Genomic DNA, 18,967 nt, shown 5'->3' on the forward strand with positions numbered 1-18,967 from the left:
CTCCCAAAACCTTAAGTATGGCTCAGTTCCTTCAAGCTCTTCGAGAGGAATGTCAAGCCAACAATGCCACTATTCAGCAGCTGGCTCAAACCTCGGTGAACAACCAGCCGCAAAACGGGAATGGCAATGGTCGCTCTACTCTTTCTGAGTTCATGCGAACTACGCCACCCATATTCATGGAGACGACTGAACCACTGGATGCCGATAACCGGATCCGTACTATCGAAGACCTCCTCACGCTGGTCAAATGCACTGATGATCGTGAGAAAGTCCTCTATGCTTCTCAGTGTCTCGGAGGCACATCCATAGTCTGGTGGGATGGATTTCAGATCATGCGAGCAGGGCAAGTAATCACTTGGGCTATGTTCAAAGATGGATTCCGCACTGCTCACATTTCTCTTGGAATGATGACTATTAAGAAATGGGAATTTAGAGCCTTAAGGCAAGGCAGTGGATCCGTCAAGGAGTATTTGCAGAAGTTCAACCTCCTGTAAAGATATGCACTGGAAGACGTCAATACTGAGGACACCAAAGTGGAACGCTTTATGGAAGGACTGCAGCAGTCACTCCAGTATCAGCTGGTTGTTTGTGAATGTCGGACCTTCAACGATCTGGTTAATAAGGCCGTTATGTTGGAGGATAATCGCCGTGCTATGGACAACACCCGTAGGTGCAAGCTAATGGGTAGTCGAGGACTGAGTAACCCAAAGCCACGCCCATGGCAGTCAGTACCAGCAAGACCCAGCTATCAACAGAAGCAGTACAAGACTCCAACATTCCGCCACAACTACCAGCCTCAGCAGCAAGTCAACACTAAGCCAGCAATCAATCCACCGAACAACAGTGGAGTCAAGACCAATCTTCCGGCACAAGTTACCTGTTTTGTATGTGGACAGACACGTCACTATTCCAGGCAGTGTCCCAACAAGAAGCCTGACGCACCATGCCCCAATGTGCCAAATCAAGTCCAAGGGGCACCAGGCAGGAACCAAGCTCCCCGCAATCAACAATATCACATCAGGGGGCGGATTAATCATATCTTCGCGGAAAAAGCACAGGAAGACCCGGACTGCATTCTGGGTACGTTCCTCGTCAACTCCACCCCAGCAACAGTATCATTTGATTGTTGTTCTTTGCATTCTTTTGTTACACAAAGATTTGCGGAAAAATGTGGTTTAAAACCTACCCTGCTTCGCGGGCAAATGGTAGTTCAAACCCCGAGAGCAGTGTTGAGGACCAACCTAGGATGTAGGAAGGTCGGGATAGTTATCAATGGGACTAGCTTAACAGCGGATCTCATTGTGCTTAAGTCGCAAGGCCTAGAAGTAATTCTCGGCATGAACTTGTTGGCCAAGCATCAAAGCATCTTGGACTGTGCCAACAGGGCCATTCCCATGACAAGCGACCAAGGGGTCAAAGTCATGTATGTCTCTGAGCCAGTACTCGCTCGAGTACAACGGGTCAATAGCCTGTCAGAGGTAGAACTCGGTCGAGTGCCAATAGTCTATGAGTACCCGGACATCTTTCCTAATGAGCTACCAGGAATGCCTCCTGACCGAGACATCGAGTTCATCAATGAGATCATGCCCGGATCAAGGCCTATCTATAAGAAGCCTTACATGATGGGATACGAAGAGCTAGCAGAGCTGAAGAAGCAGCTGGACGAGCAACTCAGGAAAGGGTTCATTCGTCAAGTGTGTCAACTTGGGGATCGTCTGTTCTGTTTGTGTCCAAGAAGGATGGGACTATCAGACTCTGCGTCGATTATCGTTCTCTCAATGAGATCACGATCAAGAACAAGTATCCACTCCCCAAGATTGAAGACTTGTTTGATCAACTAAATGGAGCTAAGGTATTTTCCAAGATCGATCTCCAGTCTGGATATTACCAACTGAAGATTTGACCTGAAGACATACCCAAGAATGCGTTCGTGACCCGGTACGGTCTATATGAATGCAGTGTCATGTCTTTCGGGTTGACTAATGCCCCAGCTTACTTCATGTACCTCATGAACAAGGTCTTCATGGAATACATGGATAAATTTGTCGTCGTATTCATTGATGACATATTAATCTTTTCCAAGTCTAAAGAAGGGCATGAGCAACACTTGAGGTTAGTGTTGTAAAAGCTTCGAGAGCACCAACTTTATGCCAAATTAAGCAAGTGCCAATTCTGGCTGAACGAAGTTGGATTCTTGGGTCATACCATGACAACAAGAGGATTGGCAGTTGATCCCTCCAAGATTACTACGGTAACCAACTAGGAATCGCCAATTGATGTGAAGGAAGTCAGGAGCTTCCTCGGACTCGCGGGATATTACCGCAAGTTTGTAGAAGGATTCTCCCGCATCGCTGGACCTATGACTCAGCTCTTGAAGAAAGGCAAGAAGTTCGTATGGACGCCGGAGTGTGAAGCAAGCTTCCAAGAATTGAAGGATAGATTAACTACCGCCCCGGTATTGGCCACTCCAGATATCAACAAGGAGTTTGTGATATATTGTGATGCCTCCAGAATCGGGCTCAGTGGGGTTCTAATGCAGGACGGCAGAGTTGTGGCATACCTGTCACGACAAATGCGCCCGCATGAGGAGAATTATGCCACCCATGATCTCGAATTAGCAGCAGTAGTGCATGCCCTGAAGACATGGCGACATTACCTTCTGGGGAAACGATGTGAAATATACACTGACCACAAAAGTGTGAAGTATATCTTCACCCAAAGGGAATTGAATATGAGGCAATGAAGATGGTTGGAGTTAATCAAAGACTACGACCTCAGCATTCAATATCACCCCGGTAAGGCCCATGTACACTACTGAAATTCATAAATTTGCCGTCTGCCAAAGCGAACGGCAAAGGGTGTAACCACGGACGGCAAAGGCTTTGCCGTCGGTCAGCAGACGGCCAAGTAGACGGTAAAAAAAATCCGGTGAAGAGGTTCTTTGCCATCAGCTTTCCCAAAGCGGACGACAAAGAATCTTTGCCATGAGTGGGCAGACGGCAAATTAACTGGGACGACAAATGGTGCAACGTCGCCGTTAAGTGTTAACGGCAGGCCTCTCCCCTTTGCCGTCTGCCTCCCCCCTTTGCCATGTGGGGGAAGACGGCAAAGAGGGGAGAGAGAGGGGGCAGATTCGCCCCTTTGCCGTCTGCCTCCCCCTTTGCCATGAGGGGGAAACGACAAAGAGGGGAGAGAGAGGGCGCAGATTCCCCCCTTTGCCGTCTGTCTCCCCCCCTTTGCCATGAGGGGGCAGACGACAAAGAGGGGAGAGAGAGGGGGCAGATTCCCCCCTTTGCCATCTGCCTCCCCACCTTTGCCATGTGGGGGCATACGGCAAAGAGGGGAACCAACCCCTTATTTATTTATTTTTTGTTATATCCAGCATTTTTAACAATAATCAGGATATATATATATATATATTTGACATAAATAAATTTCTTTCCGTACTCATAACCATATTAAAATAACCTCTTATATCCATCTTTCAAGTTGCATCCACGTGCATACAAAGTTTCATATATTACACCAGTTTCATCCACGTGCATACAAAGTTTCATATATTCATATACTACAATAGTTTCAATACAACCCATGGTACAAGAAATCATCTTCAAGCATTCCATCAATATTTTCCAAGCTTCCCGTGAAGTGAAGGTAATCTGCCAAATGACAAATAAGAAAGTTAGAAGAATAATACTAGATGAAGTAGTGTATATATAGGTTATTTCGGAGAGAAATTAGCTAAGTATAGACCATTTAGGAGCTAACTAAGCAAATTATGTCATTTAGGTGGAACCCTAGCTAACTATAGGTCGAGTCGGAGCTAACTTGCGTAAAATATGTCATTCCGGAGCAAACTATGCTTACTAAGCCATTATTTATCTAGCTAGGCTAATTATAGGCCATTTAATACCTAAGTTAGGGGGAATAGGTCATGTTGCAGCTACGTAAGCCTTGTTATGTCATTTCGAGGATAATTAGCTAAGTATAGGTCATTTCTTATTAAATGGACCACTTAGGAGCTAACTAAGCTAATTATGTCATTTAGATGGATAATTAGCCAATTTAGGTTTTATTGGATGAGTCTAAGCTACGTAGAATAAGAGAAAGAGAAGAAGAAGTAAAAGAAGGAGGAGGAGGAGGAGGAGGAGAAGGAGACGGAAGAGGAGAAGAAGAAGAAAAGAAGAAGGAGAAGGAGGAAGAAGGAGGAAGAAGAACGAGAAGGAGGAGCTCCTTCTCCTTCTTCTACTCCTTCTCCTCCTTCTTATCCTCCTCCCTCTCCTTCTTCTTCTTCTCCTATTCTTCTTCTTCCTTTCATTTTTCCTCTTTCTTCTCCTCTCGTCCCCTTCTTCAGGCTAAATTGGCTAAGAATGCCTTTTTGGAGCTAATTATGTCATTTCGAGGATAATTAGCTAACTATAGGTCATTTTTTATTAAATAGACCATTTAGGAGCTAACTAAGCTAATTATGTCATTTAGATGGATAATTAGCCAATTTAGGCTTTGTTGGATGAGTCTAAGCTACGTAGAATAAGAGAAAGAGAAGAAGAAGTAAAAGAAGCAGGAGGAGGAGGAGGAGGAGGAGAAGGAGAAGGAAGAAGAGAAGAAGAAGAAAAGAAGAAGGAGAAGGAGAAGGAGGGAGAAGGAGGAAGAAGAAGGAGAAGGACGAGCTCGTTCTCCTTCTTCTCCTCCTTCTTGTTATCCTCCTCCCTCTCCTTCTTCTTCTTCTCCTCTTCTTCTTCTTCCTTCCTTTCATTTTTCCTCTTCTCCTCTCGTCCCCTTCTTCGGGCTAAATTGGCTAAGAATGCCTTTTTGGAGCTAATTATGTCATTTCGAGGATAATTAGCTAAGTATAGGTCATTTTTTATTAAATAGACCATTTAGGAGCTAACTAAGCTAATTATGTCATTTAGATGGATAATTAGCCAATTTAGGCTTTGTTGGATGAGTCTAAGCTACGTAGAATAAGAGAAAGAGAATGAGAAGTAAAAGAAGGAGGAGGAGGAGGAGGAGGAGGAGGAGAAGGAGACGGAAGAGGAGAAGAAGAAGAAAAGAAGAAGGAGCAGGAGAAGGAGGAAGAAGGAGGAAGAAGAAGGAGAAGGAGGAGCTCCTTCTCCTTCTTCTCCTCCTTCTCATCCTTCTTCTTATCCTCCTCCCTCTCCTTCTTCTTCTTCTCCTCTTCTTCTTCTTCCTTCCTTTCATTTTTCCTCTTTATTCTCCTCTCGTCCCCTTCTTCAGGCTAAATTGGCTCAGAATGGCTTTTTGGAGCTAATTATGTCATTTCGAGGATATTTAGCTAAGTATAGGTCATTTTTTATTAAATAGACCATTTAGGAGCTAACTAAGCTAATTATGTCATTTAGATGGATAATTAGCCAATTTAGGCTTTGTTGGATGAGTCTAAGGTACGTAGAATAAGAGAAAGAGAAGAAGAAATAAAAGAAGGAGGAGGAGGAGAAGGAGAAGGAAGAGGAGAAGAAGAAGGAGAAGGAGAAGGAGGAAGAAGGAGGAAGAAGAACGAGAAGGAGGAGTTCCTTCTCCTTCTCCTCCTTCTTATCCTCCTCCCTCTCCTTCTTCTTCTTCTCCTATTCTTCTTGTTCCTTCCTTTCATTTTTCCTCTTTCTTCTCCTCTCGTCCCCTTCTTCGGGCTAAATTGGCTAAGAATGCCTTTTTGGAGCTAATTATGTCATTTCGAGGATAATTAGCTAAGTATAGGTCATTTTTTATTAAATAGACCATTTAGGAGCTAACTAAGCTAATTATGTCGTTTACATGGATAATTAGCCAATTTAGGCTTTGTTGGGTGAGTCTAAGCTACGTAGAATAAGAGAAAAAGAAGAAGAAGTAAAAGAAGGAGGAGGAGGAGGAGGAGAAGGAGAAGGAAGAGGAGAAGAAGAAGAAAAGAAGAAGGAGAAGGAGAAGGAGGAAGAAGGAGGAAGAAGAAGGAGAAGGAGGAGCTCCTTCTCCTTCTTCTCCTCCTTCTTCTTATCCTCCTCCCTCTCCTTCTTCTTCTTCTACTCTTCTTCTTCTTCCTTCCTTTCATTTTTCCTCTTTCTTCTCCTCTCGTCCCCTTCTTCGGGCTAAATTGGCTAAGAATGCCTTTTTTGAGCTAATTATGTCATTTCAAGGATAATTAGCTAAGTATTGGTCATTTTTGATTAAATAGACCATTTAGGAGCTAACTAAGCTAATTATGTCATTTAGATGGATAATTAGCCAATTTAGGCTTTGTTGGATGAGTCTAAGCTACCTAGAATAAGATAAAGAGAAGAAGAAGTAAAAGAAGGAGGAGGAGGAGGAGGAGGAGGAGAAGGAAGAGGAGAAGAAGAAGAAAAGAAGAAGGAGAAGGAGAAGGAGGAAGAAGGAGGAAGAAGAATGAGAAGGAGGAGCTCCTTCTCCTTCTTCTACTCCTTCTCCTCCTTCTTATCCTCCTCCCTCTCGTCCTTCTTCTTCTCGTATTCTTCTTCTTCCTTCCTTTCATTTTTCCTCTTTCTTCTCCTCTCGTCCCCTTCTTCGGGCTAAATTGGCTAAGAATGCCTTTTTGGAGTTAATTATGTCATTTCGAAGATAATTAGCTAAGTATAGGTCATTTTTTTATTAAATAGGCCATTTAGGAGCTAACTAAGCTAATTATGTCATTTAGATGGATAATTAGCCAATTTAGGCTTTGTTGGATGAGTTTAAGCTACGTAGAATAAGAGAAAGAGAAGAAGAAGTAAAAGAAGGAGGATGAGGAGGAGGAGGAGGAGAAGTAGAAGGAAGAGGAGAAGAAGAAGAAAAGAAGAAGGAGAAGGAGAAGGAGGAAGAAGGAGGAAGAAGAAGGAGAAGGAGGAGCTCCTTCTCCTTCTTCTCCTCCTTCTCCTCCTTCTTCTTATCCTCCTCCCTCTCCTTCTTCTTCTTCTCCTCTTCTTCTTCTTCCTTCCTTTCGTTTTTCCTCTTTCTTCTCCTCTTGTCCCCTTCTTCGGGCTAAATTGGCTAAGAATGCCTTTTTGGAGCTAATTATGTCATTTTGAGGATAATTAGCTAAGTATAGGTCATTTTTTATTAAATAGACCATTTAGGAGCTAACTAAGCTAATTATGTCATTTAGATGGATAATTAAGCTAACTAAGCTAACTAAACTAACTAAGCTAACTAAGCTAACTATGTCATCTAGCTATATTTTATTAAATAGGTCTTTTTGGAGCTAACTAAGATAATTATGTCATCTAGCTATCTTTTATTGAAACACTAGAAATAACATACCTAAGTTAGGGTCAAGTACGGTGGCTCTTGCTTGTTTCACCTGGAGAAGGCTGCCCTGGAGAAGGCTCGATTGTAGAAGAGTCGTGCGATACGTTTCGGGACATATTCTGCACCAAACATTGTTTGCAATGTGTAGTTAGCATGAGGACACTCTTAAGATCACTCCACTGAAATGAAACTCATCGTCCCCGCCACGTTAACGACTGGCATCGGCGGAGGGACTTGGCCGTTCTTCTCGCACATAGACTGTACATTTGGTTTTGACAAGTCAAACTTTTTATTTATTAATGAAACGGACATTCAAATGCAAGATTTGAAATAACATGAAGAAGAAACTTACCACGAAGAGCTCGTATATGGCCCTGGTAGACGCATCATTCCGTGCCCTCTCCACCTCCACCAATGTAGTCGTCCTCTCCTCCAGCTCCCTAATTTCCTTATCCTTCTTCGCCATAGCCGCCTGCATTGCCTCTCTCTCTTTCTGAATAGCAGCCTACAACACAACTCATTGTTAGCATATTGGTTCCAACACACAACATAATGCGGAAAGATATTTGAGTCCATTAAACTAACCTCGATGGCGAGCTCGACTGGCCGTGCACGACGTGTTATCTCCGGACAAGAGCTCGTTTGGCGTGCCTTTATCTGCCGGAGAGAGCTAGGACAACGTATAAGGCCGTCTCCAATGGCGATCAACCCATGGGGCCTCCCGTTGCCACCTATCATCACCAGCTCTGGATCAATAGGCCCCTCACTAGGGTAAAAGGCCTCCCCTTTCCTCGCCTTCCCGTGATCTCTGTACTTCACGAGCTTGTCATGGGAGGAGATGTTGGTGAAGTTTTCTGGATGCTCGAGGTCAGACTCAAAGAATGCCTTGACCTTCTTGTACGAGGCAGTATGGGCCATCGCATACATGTCGTACATCTGTGGCGCCTCCGTCTTATTGTGACACGCCTAAAAGAGAGAGAGAGGAAAATTGTATTGGTAAAGGGCTCAAGATAGCATTAAGAATGAATTGCATGAGGCATGAAGCAAACCACATACCCAGTTCTCGCCAAATTGGATTAAGTTGACGCTCCCTTGATGGTGTGGCACGCCAACCATTTCGCCACGCCTCTCCTTGGCATTGTTGTGGCTGGCCTCCCACGTTTCGGAGCACCACTGATCCACCAAGGCGTCCCAACAATCCATCTTATCCACACACCATCTCGGGGGCACCTAAGTTAATAAAGAGAAATTTGAGCGCGTAAGAACCAAATCAAGGAAACTAACTACAAAGCCTTAATAATATGTAATTACCTTCATGTAATGCTCCTTCTCCATCTTAGCATCACGACACTTCGCCTTGTCAAGCCTAATACGTCGCGTGGCATAGTAGTCTCGAACAGCGTGCACCCGAGCCTCGTGCCGAAAGTTTTGAAGTAGGCGGCGACATTCGGTTTCGATAACCTTTGCCGCTTCCTCCTCGTATCCCTCCTCACACCTGTAGTAGGTCTGCAAACGAGACAACACCGATTAGTATAATAAATAGCTATGGTTGATTTATAATTGTGTGAAAGAGAAACTACCCAGAACTTTCGGATCACCATGTCCGCCCTCGTGTCACACAAAACACCGTCGATCTCCACCTCCGGCAGGGCCGGGGCACCCAAGTAGTGCTCCCAGGTCATTCCTACCTCTCGCTCCCGACCGGGCAACGTAACAAACCCTGGGAAGTTTTGATGGCAAAGAACACCAATCATGCTGTTGGGCTTGCAGACACCCTTGGCAACAATCCAACCCCTACAGTATGAAAAATTAAAGCCAAAACATTAGATATTTGAGAAAACGCAAAGGCAAAAGGTTAAATAAGAGTAAATTAACTTACTTGTCCCCATTTGGCCTAATCGACCACCTCTGCTCGGGGGTCGCTGGCACGAGCGGGAGCCCCGAACTACCACGCTGGTAGACGGTAGCCCCCTCACCCAGCTCCTCGTCGCTACCAGCATGGCCACTTGCCTCAGGCCAGGTATCCCACTGGGTCTCTTGGGACGTACCCTCATCCTTGCTTTGCTCCGGAGGCGCCTGGAAGGAAGCCTCTGGGACAGGAGTCTCGTGGGTCGAAGGCTCGTCGACCCGAGGCTCGTGAACCGGAGACCGTGTAGCCTCCACCTTAGATGAATCCACCCTAGAAGTCATGTGCTCAGGTGAATCAGCTTGGGGTGGTGGCGGAGACCGTGTAGCCCTACCTCTCCCGCGACCACGTGTACCTTTAGTACAACATAAATACCAACATGAGTAATAAAATGTATACAAATACCAATATGCATACAACATGAGTACAACATAAATACCAACATGAATACAACATGTACCTTTAGTGCCTCTCGGCTTCGCGGGGGGTCGACCTCCTCTCACGGGGGGCGCTCCTAGCAAAGTAGAGAGCAACACTCTCCGAAGAGGCGAGGCAGGAATGGAAGTACCCATCCCATCACCCGCCGACGAAGAAGCAGTCACGGAGTGCTTTCGACCCTTTCCCACCATCTTTCAACACCTGTCATGACAAAGAGTAAATGAAATTAGTACAACATAAATACAAACAGGAGTAATAAAATGTATATAATTTAAGTGTATCATCGTCATAAATACCAACATGACTAATAAAAATTGAATACCTAACATGAACTCAAAATTTATATATGGTATAATAGTTGAATACCTGACATGAACTAATAACAATCGTCCTCGTCTATATATGCTTTGGGGGTCAATAAATGCATCATGATCATCACTATCATCAATAAATGCATCATCATCATCACTATCACGAAGAACATGTGGAAGGCCACCATTATGTAATCGGTCAAGAAGTGACAGGTCATCCGCAACAGTAACCTCTTCTTCTTCCAGCTCTTCCTGTTCGGGCTCAGGGGTTAAGACGGATTCACTGTCGCCGTTTACTTCAATGTTCTAGGGTGAAGTAGAGCGGTTCTTGAAACGTTTCTTGAACATACGTGTTTCTTGGAAGAATTCTACTTCATATGTGTCTTGGTTAATGGGAGGTTCGTAATCCTCTTCATTGAGGGTAGGTGGTCTAAAATGTGGTGGCACTTCATAAATGACATCCCAACCTTTGAGATTTGGATCAGTTTGGCAGGCCCACAGTAGATAGAAAACTTGTGTCGCCTGTTGAGCCGTAATATAGACATCGGGAACATCTAAGTGGGTGTTTTGGTTTATTTCGACTAGTCCTATATGTTCATGAGTCCTTCTAGTCTCCCTCGGCTCAAACCAATAACATTTGAAGACTACGACGGTCGGTGGGTTTTCACCATAGAATAGAAGTTCATAAATTGCTTCAACTCTTCCATAATACTCGGTGTCTCCTTCGCCGATAGCAGAGACAAAACAATTTGTAGTCTTTAGGTCGGGCATAGATAGCTCTTTGCCAAAGGTACGAAAGTGATACCCGTTGATGTTGTATTTGTCAAATGAATGGACCTTATAGTCAAAACCATTAGCGAATTGTCTCAACTCGGCGTCCGTAGACTCTGCATCAGCCTACAAGTTTAATACGAAAGAATGGATGCATTAGCCGCAAATTAGGCCAATAAATCAAATGGGCCCCTAATGGTAATAAATTACCCTTTGTTTGAACCAAGAGATGAAACCGGGATAGTCGCCTCCATGCTTTGCGAGAAGCTCATACTCTTCAACGGAATCCTTTTCGATGACCGCTCCATCCGAGAATTCGGCGACGTATCGACTATATCAAATATCCGGGAATAAGAGTAGTTCAAAGCAATTAGAAGTTGCGGAACAATAAATTACCGAGAACTTACTCGATGTACGGCCGCACTTCTGTTAGGTTGGTGAAGATTTACAATGAAATGGTCCGCCATTCTTCGAAATCCAACGATTTCCCTTTCGAAGCACCGGATGGTGCGAGCTTACCTTTGAATATGCTGAGGTTGGATCGAACTTTTTCTCGAGCGCCATCACTGTACCGAGGCTTCGGGTTATGCAAATGATGATTTTTGGCTTCGTAGTGTGCTGTCACGAAGTTTGCCGCCTCCTCAGTAATGAATGCCTCGGCCATCGATGCTTCAATTCTACGTTTATTTTTACACTTAGCGCGAAGCGTCTTCTGCATCCTCTCAGTTGAGTAGCACCATCGATTTTGAACGGCCCCCCCATTCTTGCCTCGGTCGGGAGATGCAAAATCAAATGTTGCATTGGATTAAAGAATCCCGGTGGAAAGATCTTTTCTAATTTGCAGATCAACTCCGGCGCCAACTCTTCCATTTCATCTAGCACGCCAGGCGATAGTTCTTTCGCACAAAGAGAACGGAAGAAATAGCTCAGCTCTGCCAGCACTAGCCATTCATCCTCAGGGATAAAGCCACGCAACATCACCGGCATTACCCTCTCAATCCATATGTGCCAATCATGACTCTTGAGCCCAAATATTTTCAATTTCTCAAGACTCGCTCCCCTCTTTAGATTCGCAGCATACCCATCGGGGAACATCAACCGCATTTTCACCCACAATAGCATTTCCCTCATAGCTGGCCTTTCAAGATTGAACCATGCCTTTGGCTTCGCTATGCTTTGCTTTCTTTCCGTTGTCGCAAGTTTTGCAACGGTCTATCACATAGAGCCTCCAGGTCGATTCTAGCCTTAGGATTATCTTTTGACTTCCCCTCTATGCCGAACAATGTACCAAAAATGGCCTCCGCAATATTCTTTTCAGTGTGCATCGCGTCAATGTTGTGTGGGCAAAGGAGGTCTTTGAAGTAAGGGAGATCCCATAAGCATGACTTGTGAGTCCAGGCGTGTTCCGTATTATACCCTTTGAAGTATCCTGGACGCAAAGGATCAGGCTCGAGAGCGTTTAACTGATCAAGGGTCTGTTGGCCTGTCAACGCAGCTGGTGCAGTGTTTTTGACAACTCTACCTTTGATGAAATTCTTCTTGTCTTTTCTGAACTTATGGTCAGGATCCAAGAATTGTCTATGCATGTCGAAGCAAGAATACTTGCGACCAGCCTGCAGCCAACGGAACTGAAGAGCTGCCTTGCATGTGGTGCACGGGAACCTTCCATGCACACACCATCCAGCGAATAGCGCAAACGCCGGATAATCATGCGTCGAGTACATGTACCACACATGCGTTTTGAAATTTGTTTCTGTAGCCACGTCGTAGGTCTTGATCCCATTATCCCAGGCTTCTTGCAACTCATCCTTAAGCGGCTACATGTACACATTCATATTCTTCCCCGGATAGTTGGGCCCTGGAATTATCAACGTCAGGAATATGTTCTTTCTTTTCATAATCTCTCCGGGTGGCAAATTTAGTGCAATGACAAATACAGGCCAACAACTGTATTATGCTGCCGTCATACCATACACATTGAACCCATCCGTGCTGATGTCAACTCTAGGTTGCCTTGGATCTTCCGATTTATCCTTATGTAATGCATCGAAGTGCCTCCACACAAAACCATCTGAAGTGTGTACCAGCATCTTGTTCCCATCCACATCTAGTTCGGTTTTTTGCCCAATTCGTGCCATGTCATCTGTCTGGCCGTCTCTTCGACCAAGAAAAGACGTTGAAGGCTTGGTACGATTGGCAGATATCAAACAACACTAATGGGGATTTTGGTCTGATTCTTCTCACCCATGCCGTTGTCTACCACAATATACCTGGAAGAATTGCAAATGGGGCAATAGTTCAAGGCCGCATACTCAAGCCTAAATAAGGCACATCCATTCTCATAGGCATGTATCTTCTCATAGGGCATCTTAAGTACACGGAGGATTTTCTCTGACTGGTACAGGTTTGCAGGCAGTACATGGCCTTTAGGTAGAAAGCGTCCAAATAGCGTCAGCATCCCGACGTAACATTCTGTGCCTAGGTTGAATTGAGCCTTCAGAGCCATTACTTGTGCGATGGCATCCAGCTGACAAGGCTCAGTCTGCTCGTGGAGAGGACATTTTGAAGACTCCAGCATTTCATAGAAGGCCTTTGCAGATTCCTCCATCTCATCATCCGAATCACGAGCATCATCAAAGTCTTGCACCATGTCTTCAATCCCGGTACCATGCTCGTCGGTGCGACGATGAATCACCTCAGATCTGGCACGTTGGTTAGACTCACCATGAAAATTCCACACCGTATAATTAGGCGTAAAACCCCACTTCTGCAGGTGTTTACCCATTTCAAACTCTGTCTGCGTTTTCCATTTGTCGCAGTTGGGACAGGGGCACCATGTTTTATGCTGGCCATTTGCAAATGCGGCTCTCACAAACCCCCTGGTTTTTGTTAACCATTCATGGGTCATGACTTTCTGACTAGGGTGACCAGTGTACATCCATGCACGATCACTCATGTTGCCTAGCTACCTATGGGGGCACAAGAAATAAATATATAATTCATCATCTATATTCATACGCTAATCAAGTTTGTCAGTTTTAGTACGTCCATGCAACCTACACGCTAATAGGTAAAGATAGGTCCTAATCCCACTCGAGTATGTGTAGACTGGGTTCGTTTTCCCATGCTCTGCTCCAGATGCGACGCAGAATTTCGGCAGCACCTCCCCGCTGTTCTCCTTATACACGTCTCGGCAATAAGCAGAGAGGATGGGTACCCGGATAACAACAGGGGAGGCACTGACGAAATTCCGCATCGGATCCGGAGCATAGCATACGGGAAAACAAACCCAATCTACACATACTCGGGCTGTCCATGGATAATGTTGGACAATTCGAAATGATGGCGGTTATAAATATGCAAAGAAATGCATATTTATAGATGTCGCCCTTTCAAACGGGAGACGCATACTGGTCACGCATACTCATGATTGAAGAAACCTATAGCTAGCAAGTTTCATTGGCACGAAGACCGGACAGAGCAAATTAAGGGGGTAGGAGGAGAAGTCATTTGTGCTCACCAACAAACGCAAGGGCGGAGCTCGTCCAACGCACGTGGAGGTCGTCGAACAACTGCACATTGAAATTCACCCGATCAACACAAATATGATGTTTTTATAATTAACATAATCGGAAAATATGTGACCTAACTCATAATTTACAAAATTATGACCCCGTCGGCTTAGTGGCGGCGATGGTCGGTGGTGTCGGGTTTCGGTGGCGTCGATGGTCGGTGGTGTCGGGTGTTGGTGGCATCGACGGTCGGGGGTTAGTTGTGTTGGTGGTCGGGGGTTAGTGTTGTCGGGGGTCAAGGATCACTGGCGTCGGGGGTTGGGGTCTCTTTGGTCAAGAAGAGGCCGAAGAGGTGTCGGGGGTCGGGGGTTGGGGGTCAATGGTGTCGGGGGTCGGGGGTAGGGGGCCGGGGGTCGATGGTCTGGGGCGTCGGGTGTCGGGGGTCGAGGGTCAGTGGCGTCGGGAGTCGAGGGTCAGTGGCGTTGGGTGTCGGGGGTTGAGGGTCGAGGGTCAGTGGCTTCTGTAGTCGAGGGTCAATGGCGTCGGGCATCGGGGGTCGGGGGTTAGTGGAGTCGGGGGTCGGGAGTCGGGGGTCAGTGGTGTCGGGCGTCGGGGGTCGGGAGTTGGGTCTCAGTGGCGTCGGAGGTCGGGGGTCGAGGGTCGGGGGTTGGTGGCGTCGGGCGTCGGGGGTCGTGGGCCGGGGGTCGGGGGTCGGGGTCCTTTTCTTTCTTCTTCTCCTCTCTCCTCTTCTTCTTCTTCTTGTTGATCATCATATTATTCTTCTTCTTCTTTCTCCTCCTCCTCCTCCTCCTCCTCTTCTTCTTTCTTTTATCTTTCTCCTCCTTTCCTCTTTCTTCTTCTTCTTCTTCTTCCTTTTTCTTCTAGTTTATTATTCTCTTATTTTCTTCTAAGTTTTCTTCTATCTATTGTTTTCTTCTCTATCTACTTTTTCTACCTAATAAACTAACTATCTAATTTCACATAAAAAACGGGGCTCTAAATATCAACTTACTTACACTCTTTTCAAACTAACTTTTTCTACCTAATAAACTAACTTACTGTTTTCTAAAACATACACAAGTAACATGAATCAACTTAGTTACACTCTTTTCAACAATACACAAGTATCATCATGAAGGAATTCCACAATATAACCAACTCACTCTTTTCAACTTACTTTGTAATAAAATCCAGCCTCCTATGAACAATTTAAGCTGAGAAAAAACAGGAAATAAAGAAAAAAAGAAATTTTTTTTACCTGCAGTGGCGCCCCTTTGCGGGGAGGAGGGGAGCGGGGAGAGCCGGTAGTCGGCGATGGGGAGGAGGGCCGCGGGGAGGAGGGCAGTGGGAGGAGGGGCACTGGGCGGAGGGCAGTGGGAGGAGGGCAGTGGGGAGGAGGGCAGTGGGAGGAGGGCAGTGGGAGGAGGGCCGCGGGGAGGAGGGCAGTGGGAGGAGGGTAGTGGGAGGAGGGGCGGGCGAGCTCTCCCGCCGTGGGGGTGGCGCCCCTTTGCGGGGAGGAGGGGAGCAGGGAGAGCCGGTAGTCGGCGGTGGGGAGGAGGGCCGCAGGGAGGAGGCCGCAGGGAGGAGGGCGGCGGCGGTGGGCCGGAGCAGTGAAGGGGATGGTGGCGACGGCGCTGTAGGGGGCAGGGGCGCGCGCGAGATGACAGGAGATCGACGGGGAGGGTGCCGTTAGGGGAGCGGGGGTGGGGGCTGGGCGCCGTTAGGGGGAGCCCCCCTTTGTCGTCTGCAGAAGCTGGGAGGCGGACGACAAAGGGGTGGGTGGGTGGGGTGGGCTTCGGCCGTTAGGGGGAGCCCCCCTTTGCCGTCCGGGTTTTCTTTGCCGTCCGCCTCCGGGCCCTTTGCCATGCGTCAGCAGACGGCAAAGAGGTGGCCGACGGCAAATAAAACCTTTAACATCAGCAACCTCTTTGCCGTCTGCTTTGTGCCATTTGACGGCAAAGAAGATCTTTGCCATGTGTCAGCAGATAGCAAAGGCATGGCATATGGCAAATTTCTAAATTCCAGTAGTGGTAGTGGCTGATGCCTTAAGCCGGAAGACCAGCACCTTGAACGTCATGCTCAAGGAAAGGCAACCTGCCTTGTATGAAGAATTGGAGAACTTCGGATTGGAGCTAGTAGAATCAGGATTCCTAGCTAACCTCGAAGTCAAACCAATGTTGGTTGATGATATCAAGGAGGCCCAGAAGGGTCATAAGAGCATTGAAGGCATCAAGAAGAAGATTCAAGAAGGGAAGGCCCCAGGATTCTCAGTGGATGAATGAGGAGTAGTGTTGTTTGGGAAACGTTTATGCATACCCAGCAAGGCTGAACTCAAGGATTTTATCCTACAGGAAGCTCATGATACACCCTACTATATTCACCCCGGTGGTACCAAGATGTATCAAGATCTTCGAGAAAGATTCTGGTGGCATGGCATGAAGAGGGAAATAGTGTTTTATGTTGCCAAGTGCGACGTGTGCCAGCGAGTCAAGGCTGAGCATCAACAACCTTCTAGATTGCTACAACCTCTCGAGGTGCCAGAATGGAAGTGGGGCAAGATAGGCCTGGACTTTGTTATCGGCTTACCAAGGTCTAGCAGAGGCCATGACTCTATATGGGTCATTATCGACCATCTGACCAAGGTGTCCCATTTCATTCCAGTCAACACCACTTATGATGGGGACAAGTTGGCTAGTCTCTATATTGAGCGTATAGTGAGCCTTCACGGAGTTCCCAAGAAGATTGTATCTGACCGAGGCACGCAGTTCACCTAAAGATTTTGGAAAGAGGTCCAAGAAGCCCTCGGAACAAAGCTCTCTTTCAGCACAGCTTTCCATCCACAGACGGGTGAACAAACGGAAAGAGTGAATCAGATACTCGAAGATATGCTCCGCGCTTGCGTCTTGGCACATGGTGCCAAATGGGAAGACTGTCTGCCGTTCGCTGAGTTTTCATACAACTACAGCTACCAGTCCAATCTTAAAATGGCCCCATTTGAAGTTTTGTCCGAACGAAAGTGTCGCACCCCGCTCAACTGGTCGAAAACCGGTTAAGGGCTGATTTTCGGGCCGGAAGTTTTGCACATGGCAGAAGAGAAGGTGCAACTTGTCCGAGAAAATCGAAAGGCAGCCAAGTCGCGACAAAAGAGCTATGCGGATTCTCACCGTAGGGAATTGGAGTTTAACCTTGAAGACCAGGTCGACCTCCGAGTCACACCTCCCAAGGGAACCAAGCGTTTCCATGTTAAGGGGAAACTCGCTCCAAGGTTCATTGGACATTTTAAGATCACGGCAAGGCGTGGAGAAGTTGCTTATCAGTTGGAGCTACTGATACGTCTCCAACGTATCTATAATTTTTGATGGTTTCATGCTATTATCTTGTCAAACCGTGGATGTTTTGTAGCCTTTTATACATTTTTTTGGGGACTAACTTATTAACTCAGTGCCAAGTGCCAGTTCCTGTTTTTTCCATGTTTTTGACCCCTTTCAGAGGAGATTTTGAAACGGAGTCCAAAGGAAGAAAATCCCCGAAAAGATTTTTTTGGAACCGAAGAAGATCGGGGTGCTTGGGAGCGCCAGGGGCCCCACAAGCCCCCACCCCGCGGCCAGGGGGTGGCCATGCCATCCAGGCTTGTGCCCCCCTGGACGCCCTCTGCCCTAGGACTTTTGCCTATATATTCCCATAAATTCCAGAAAAAATTCATCAACACCGGAGGGGGATTCGGACACGGAGGGCTTCTTCATCAACACCATGACCTCTCCGATGATGCGTGAGTAGTTCACCATAGACCTACGGGTCCAAAGCTAGTAACTAGATGTCTTCTTCTCTCTCTTGGATCTTCAATACAAAGTTCTCCATGATCTTCATGGAGATCTATCCGATGTAATCTTCTTTTGCGGTATGTTTGTCGAGATCCGATGAATTGTGGATTTATGATCAGATTATCTATGAATCTTATTTGAGTTTATTCTGATCTCTCTTATGCATGATTTCATATCCTTGTAATTCTCTTCGAGTTGTGGATTTTGTGTGGCCAACTAGATCTATGATTCTTGCAATGGGAGAAGTGCTTGGTTTTGGGTTCATACCATGCGGTGACCTCACCAAGTGACAGAAGGGGTAGCGAGGCACGCATCGTGTTGTTGCCATCAAGGGTAAAAGATGGGGTTTTCATCATTGGTTTGAGATTATACCTCTACATCATGTCATCTTGCTTAAAGGGTTACTCTGTTCGTCATGAACTCAATACACTAGATGCATGCTGGATAGCGGTTGATGTGTGGAGTAATGGTAGTAGATGCAGAAAGTATCGGTCTACTTGTCTCGGACGTGATGCCTATATGTATGATCATTGCCTTAGATATCGTCATGACTTTGCGCGGTTCTATTAATTTCTCGACAGTAATTTGTTCACCCACCGTAAAACTTGCTATTTTGAGAGAAGCCTCTAGTGAACACTATGGCCCCCAGGGTCTACTCCACACCATATTTTCAGCCTTACACTTTTTACTTTCTTGCACTTTCCGCTTTCAGATCTCACTTTGCAAACAATCTTGAAGGGAATGACAACCCCTTTGAAGCGTTGGGTGCAAGCTTGTTTGTGTTTGCACAGGTACTCTGGACTTGACGAGACCCTCCTTCTGGATCGATACCTTGGTTCTCAAACTGAGGGAAATACTTACTGCTCCTGTGCTGCAGCACCCTTTCCTGTTCAAGGGAAAAACCAACGCAAGCCCAGCCTCTGTCAACGTGTCAATTTCTGGCGTTGTTGTCTGTGGGATAGCTGAAGAATTTCT

This window comes from Hordeum vulgare, chromosome 7H (genome assembly GCF_904849725.1).
Source record: "Hordeum vulgare subsp. vulgare chromosome 7H, MorexV3_pseudomolecules_assembly, whole genome shotgun sequence".
NCBI classification, from domain to species: domain Eukaryota; kingdom Viridiplantae; phylum Streptophyta; class Magnoliopsida; order Poales; family Poaceae; genus Hordeum; species Hordeum vulgare.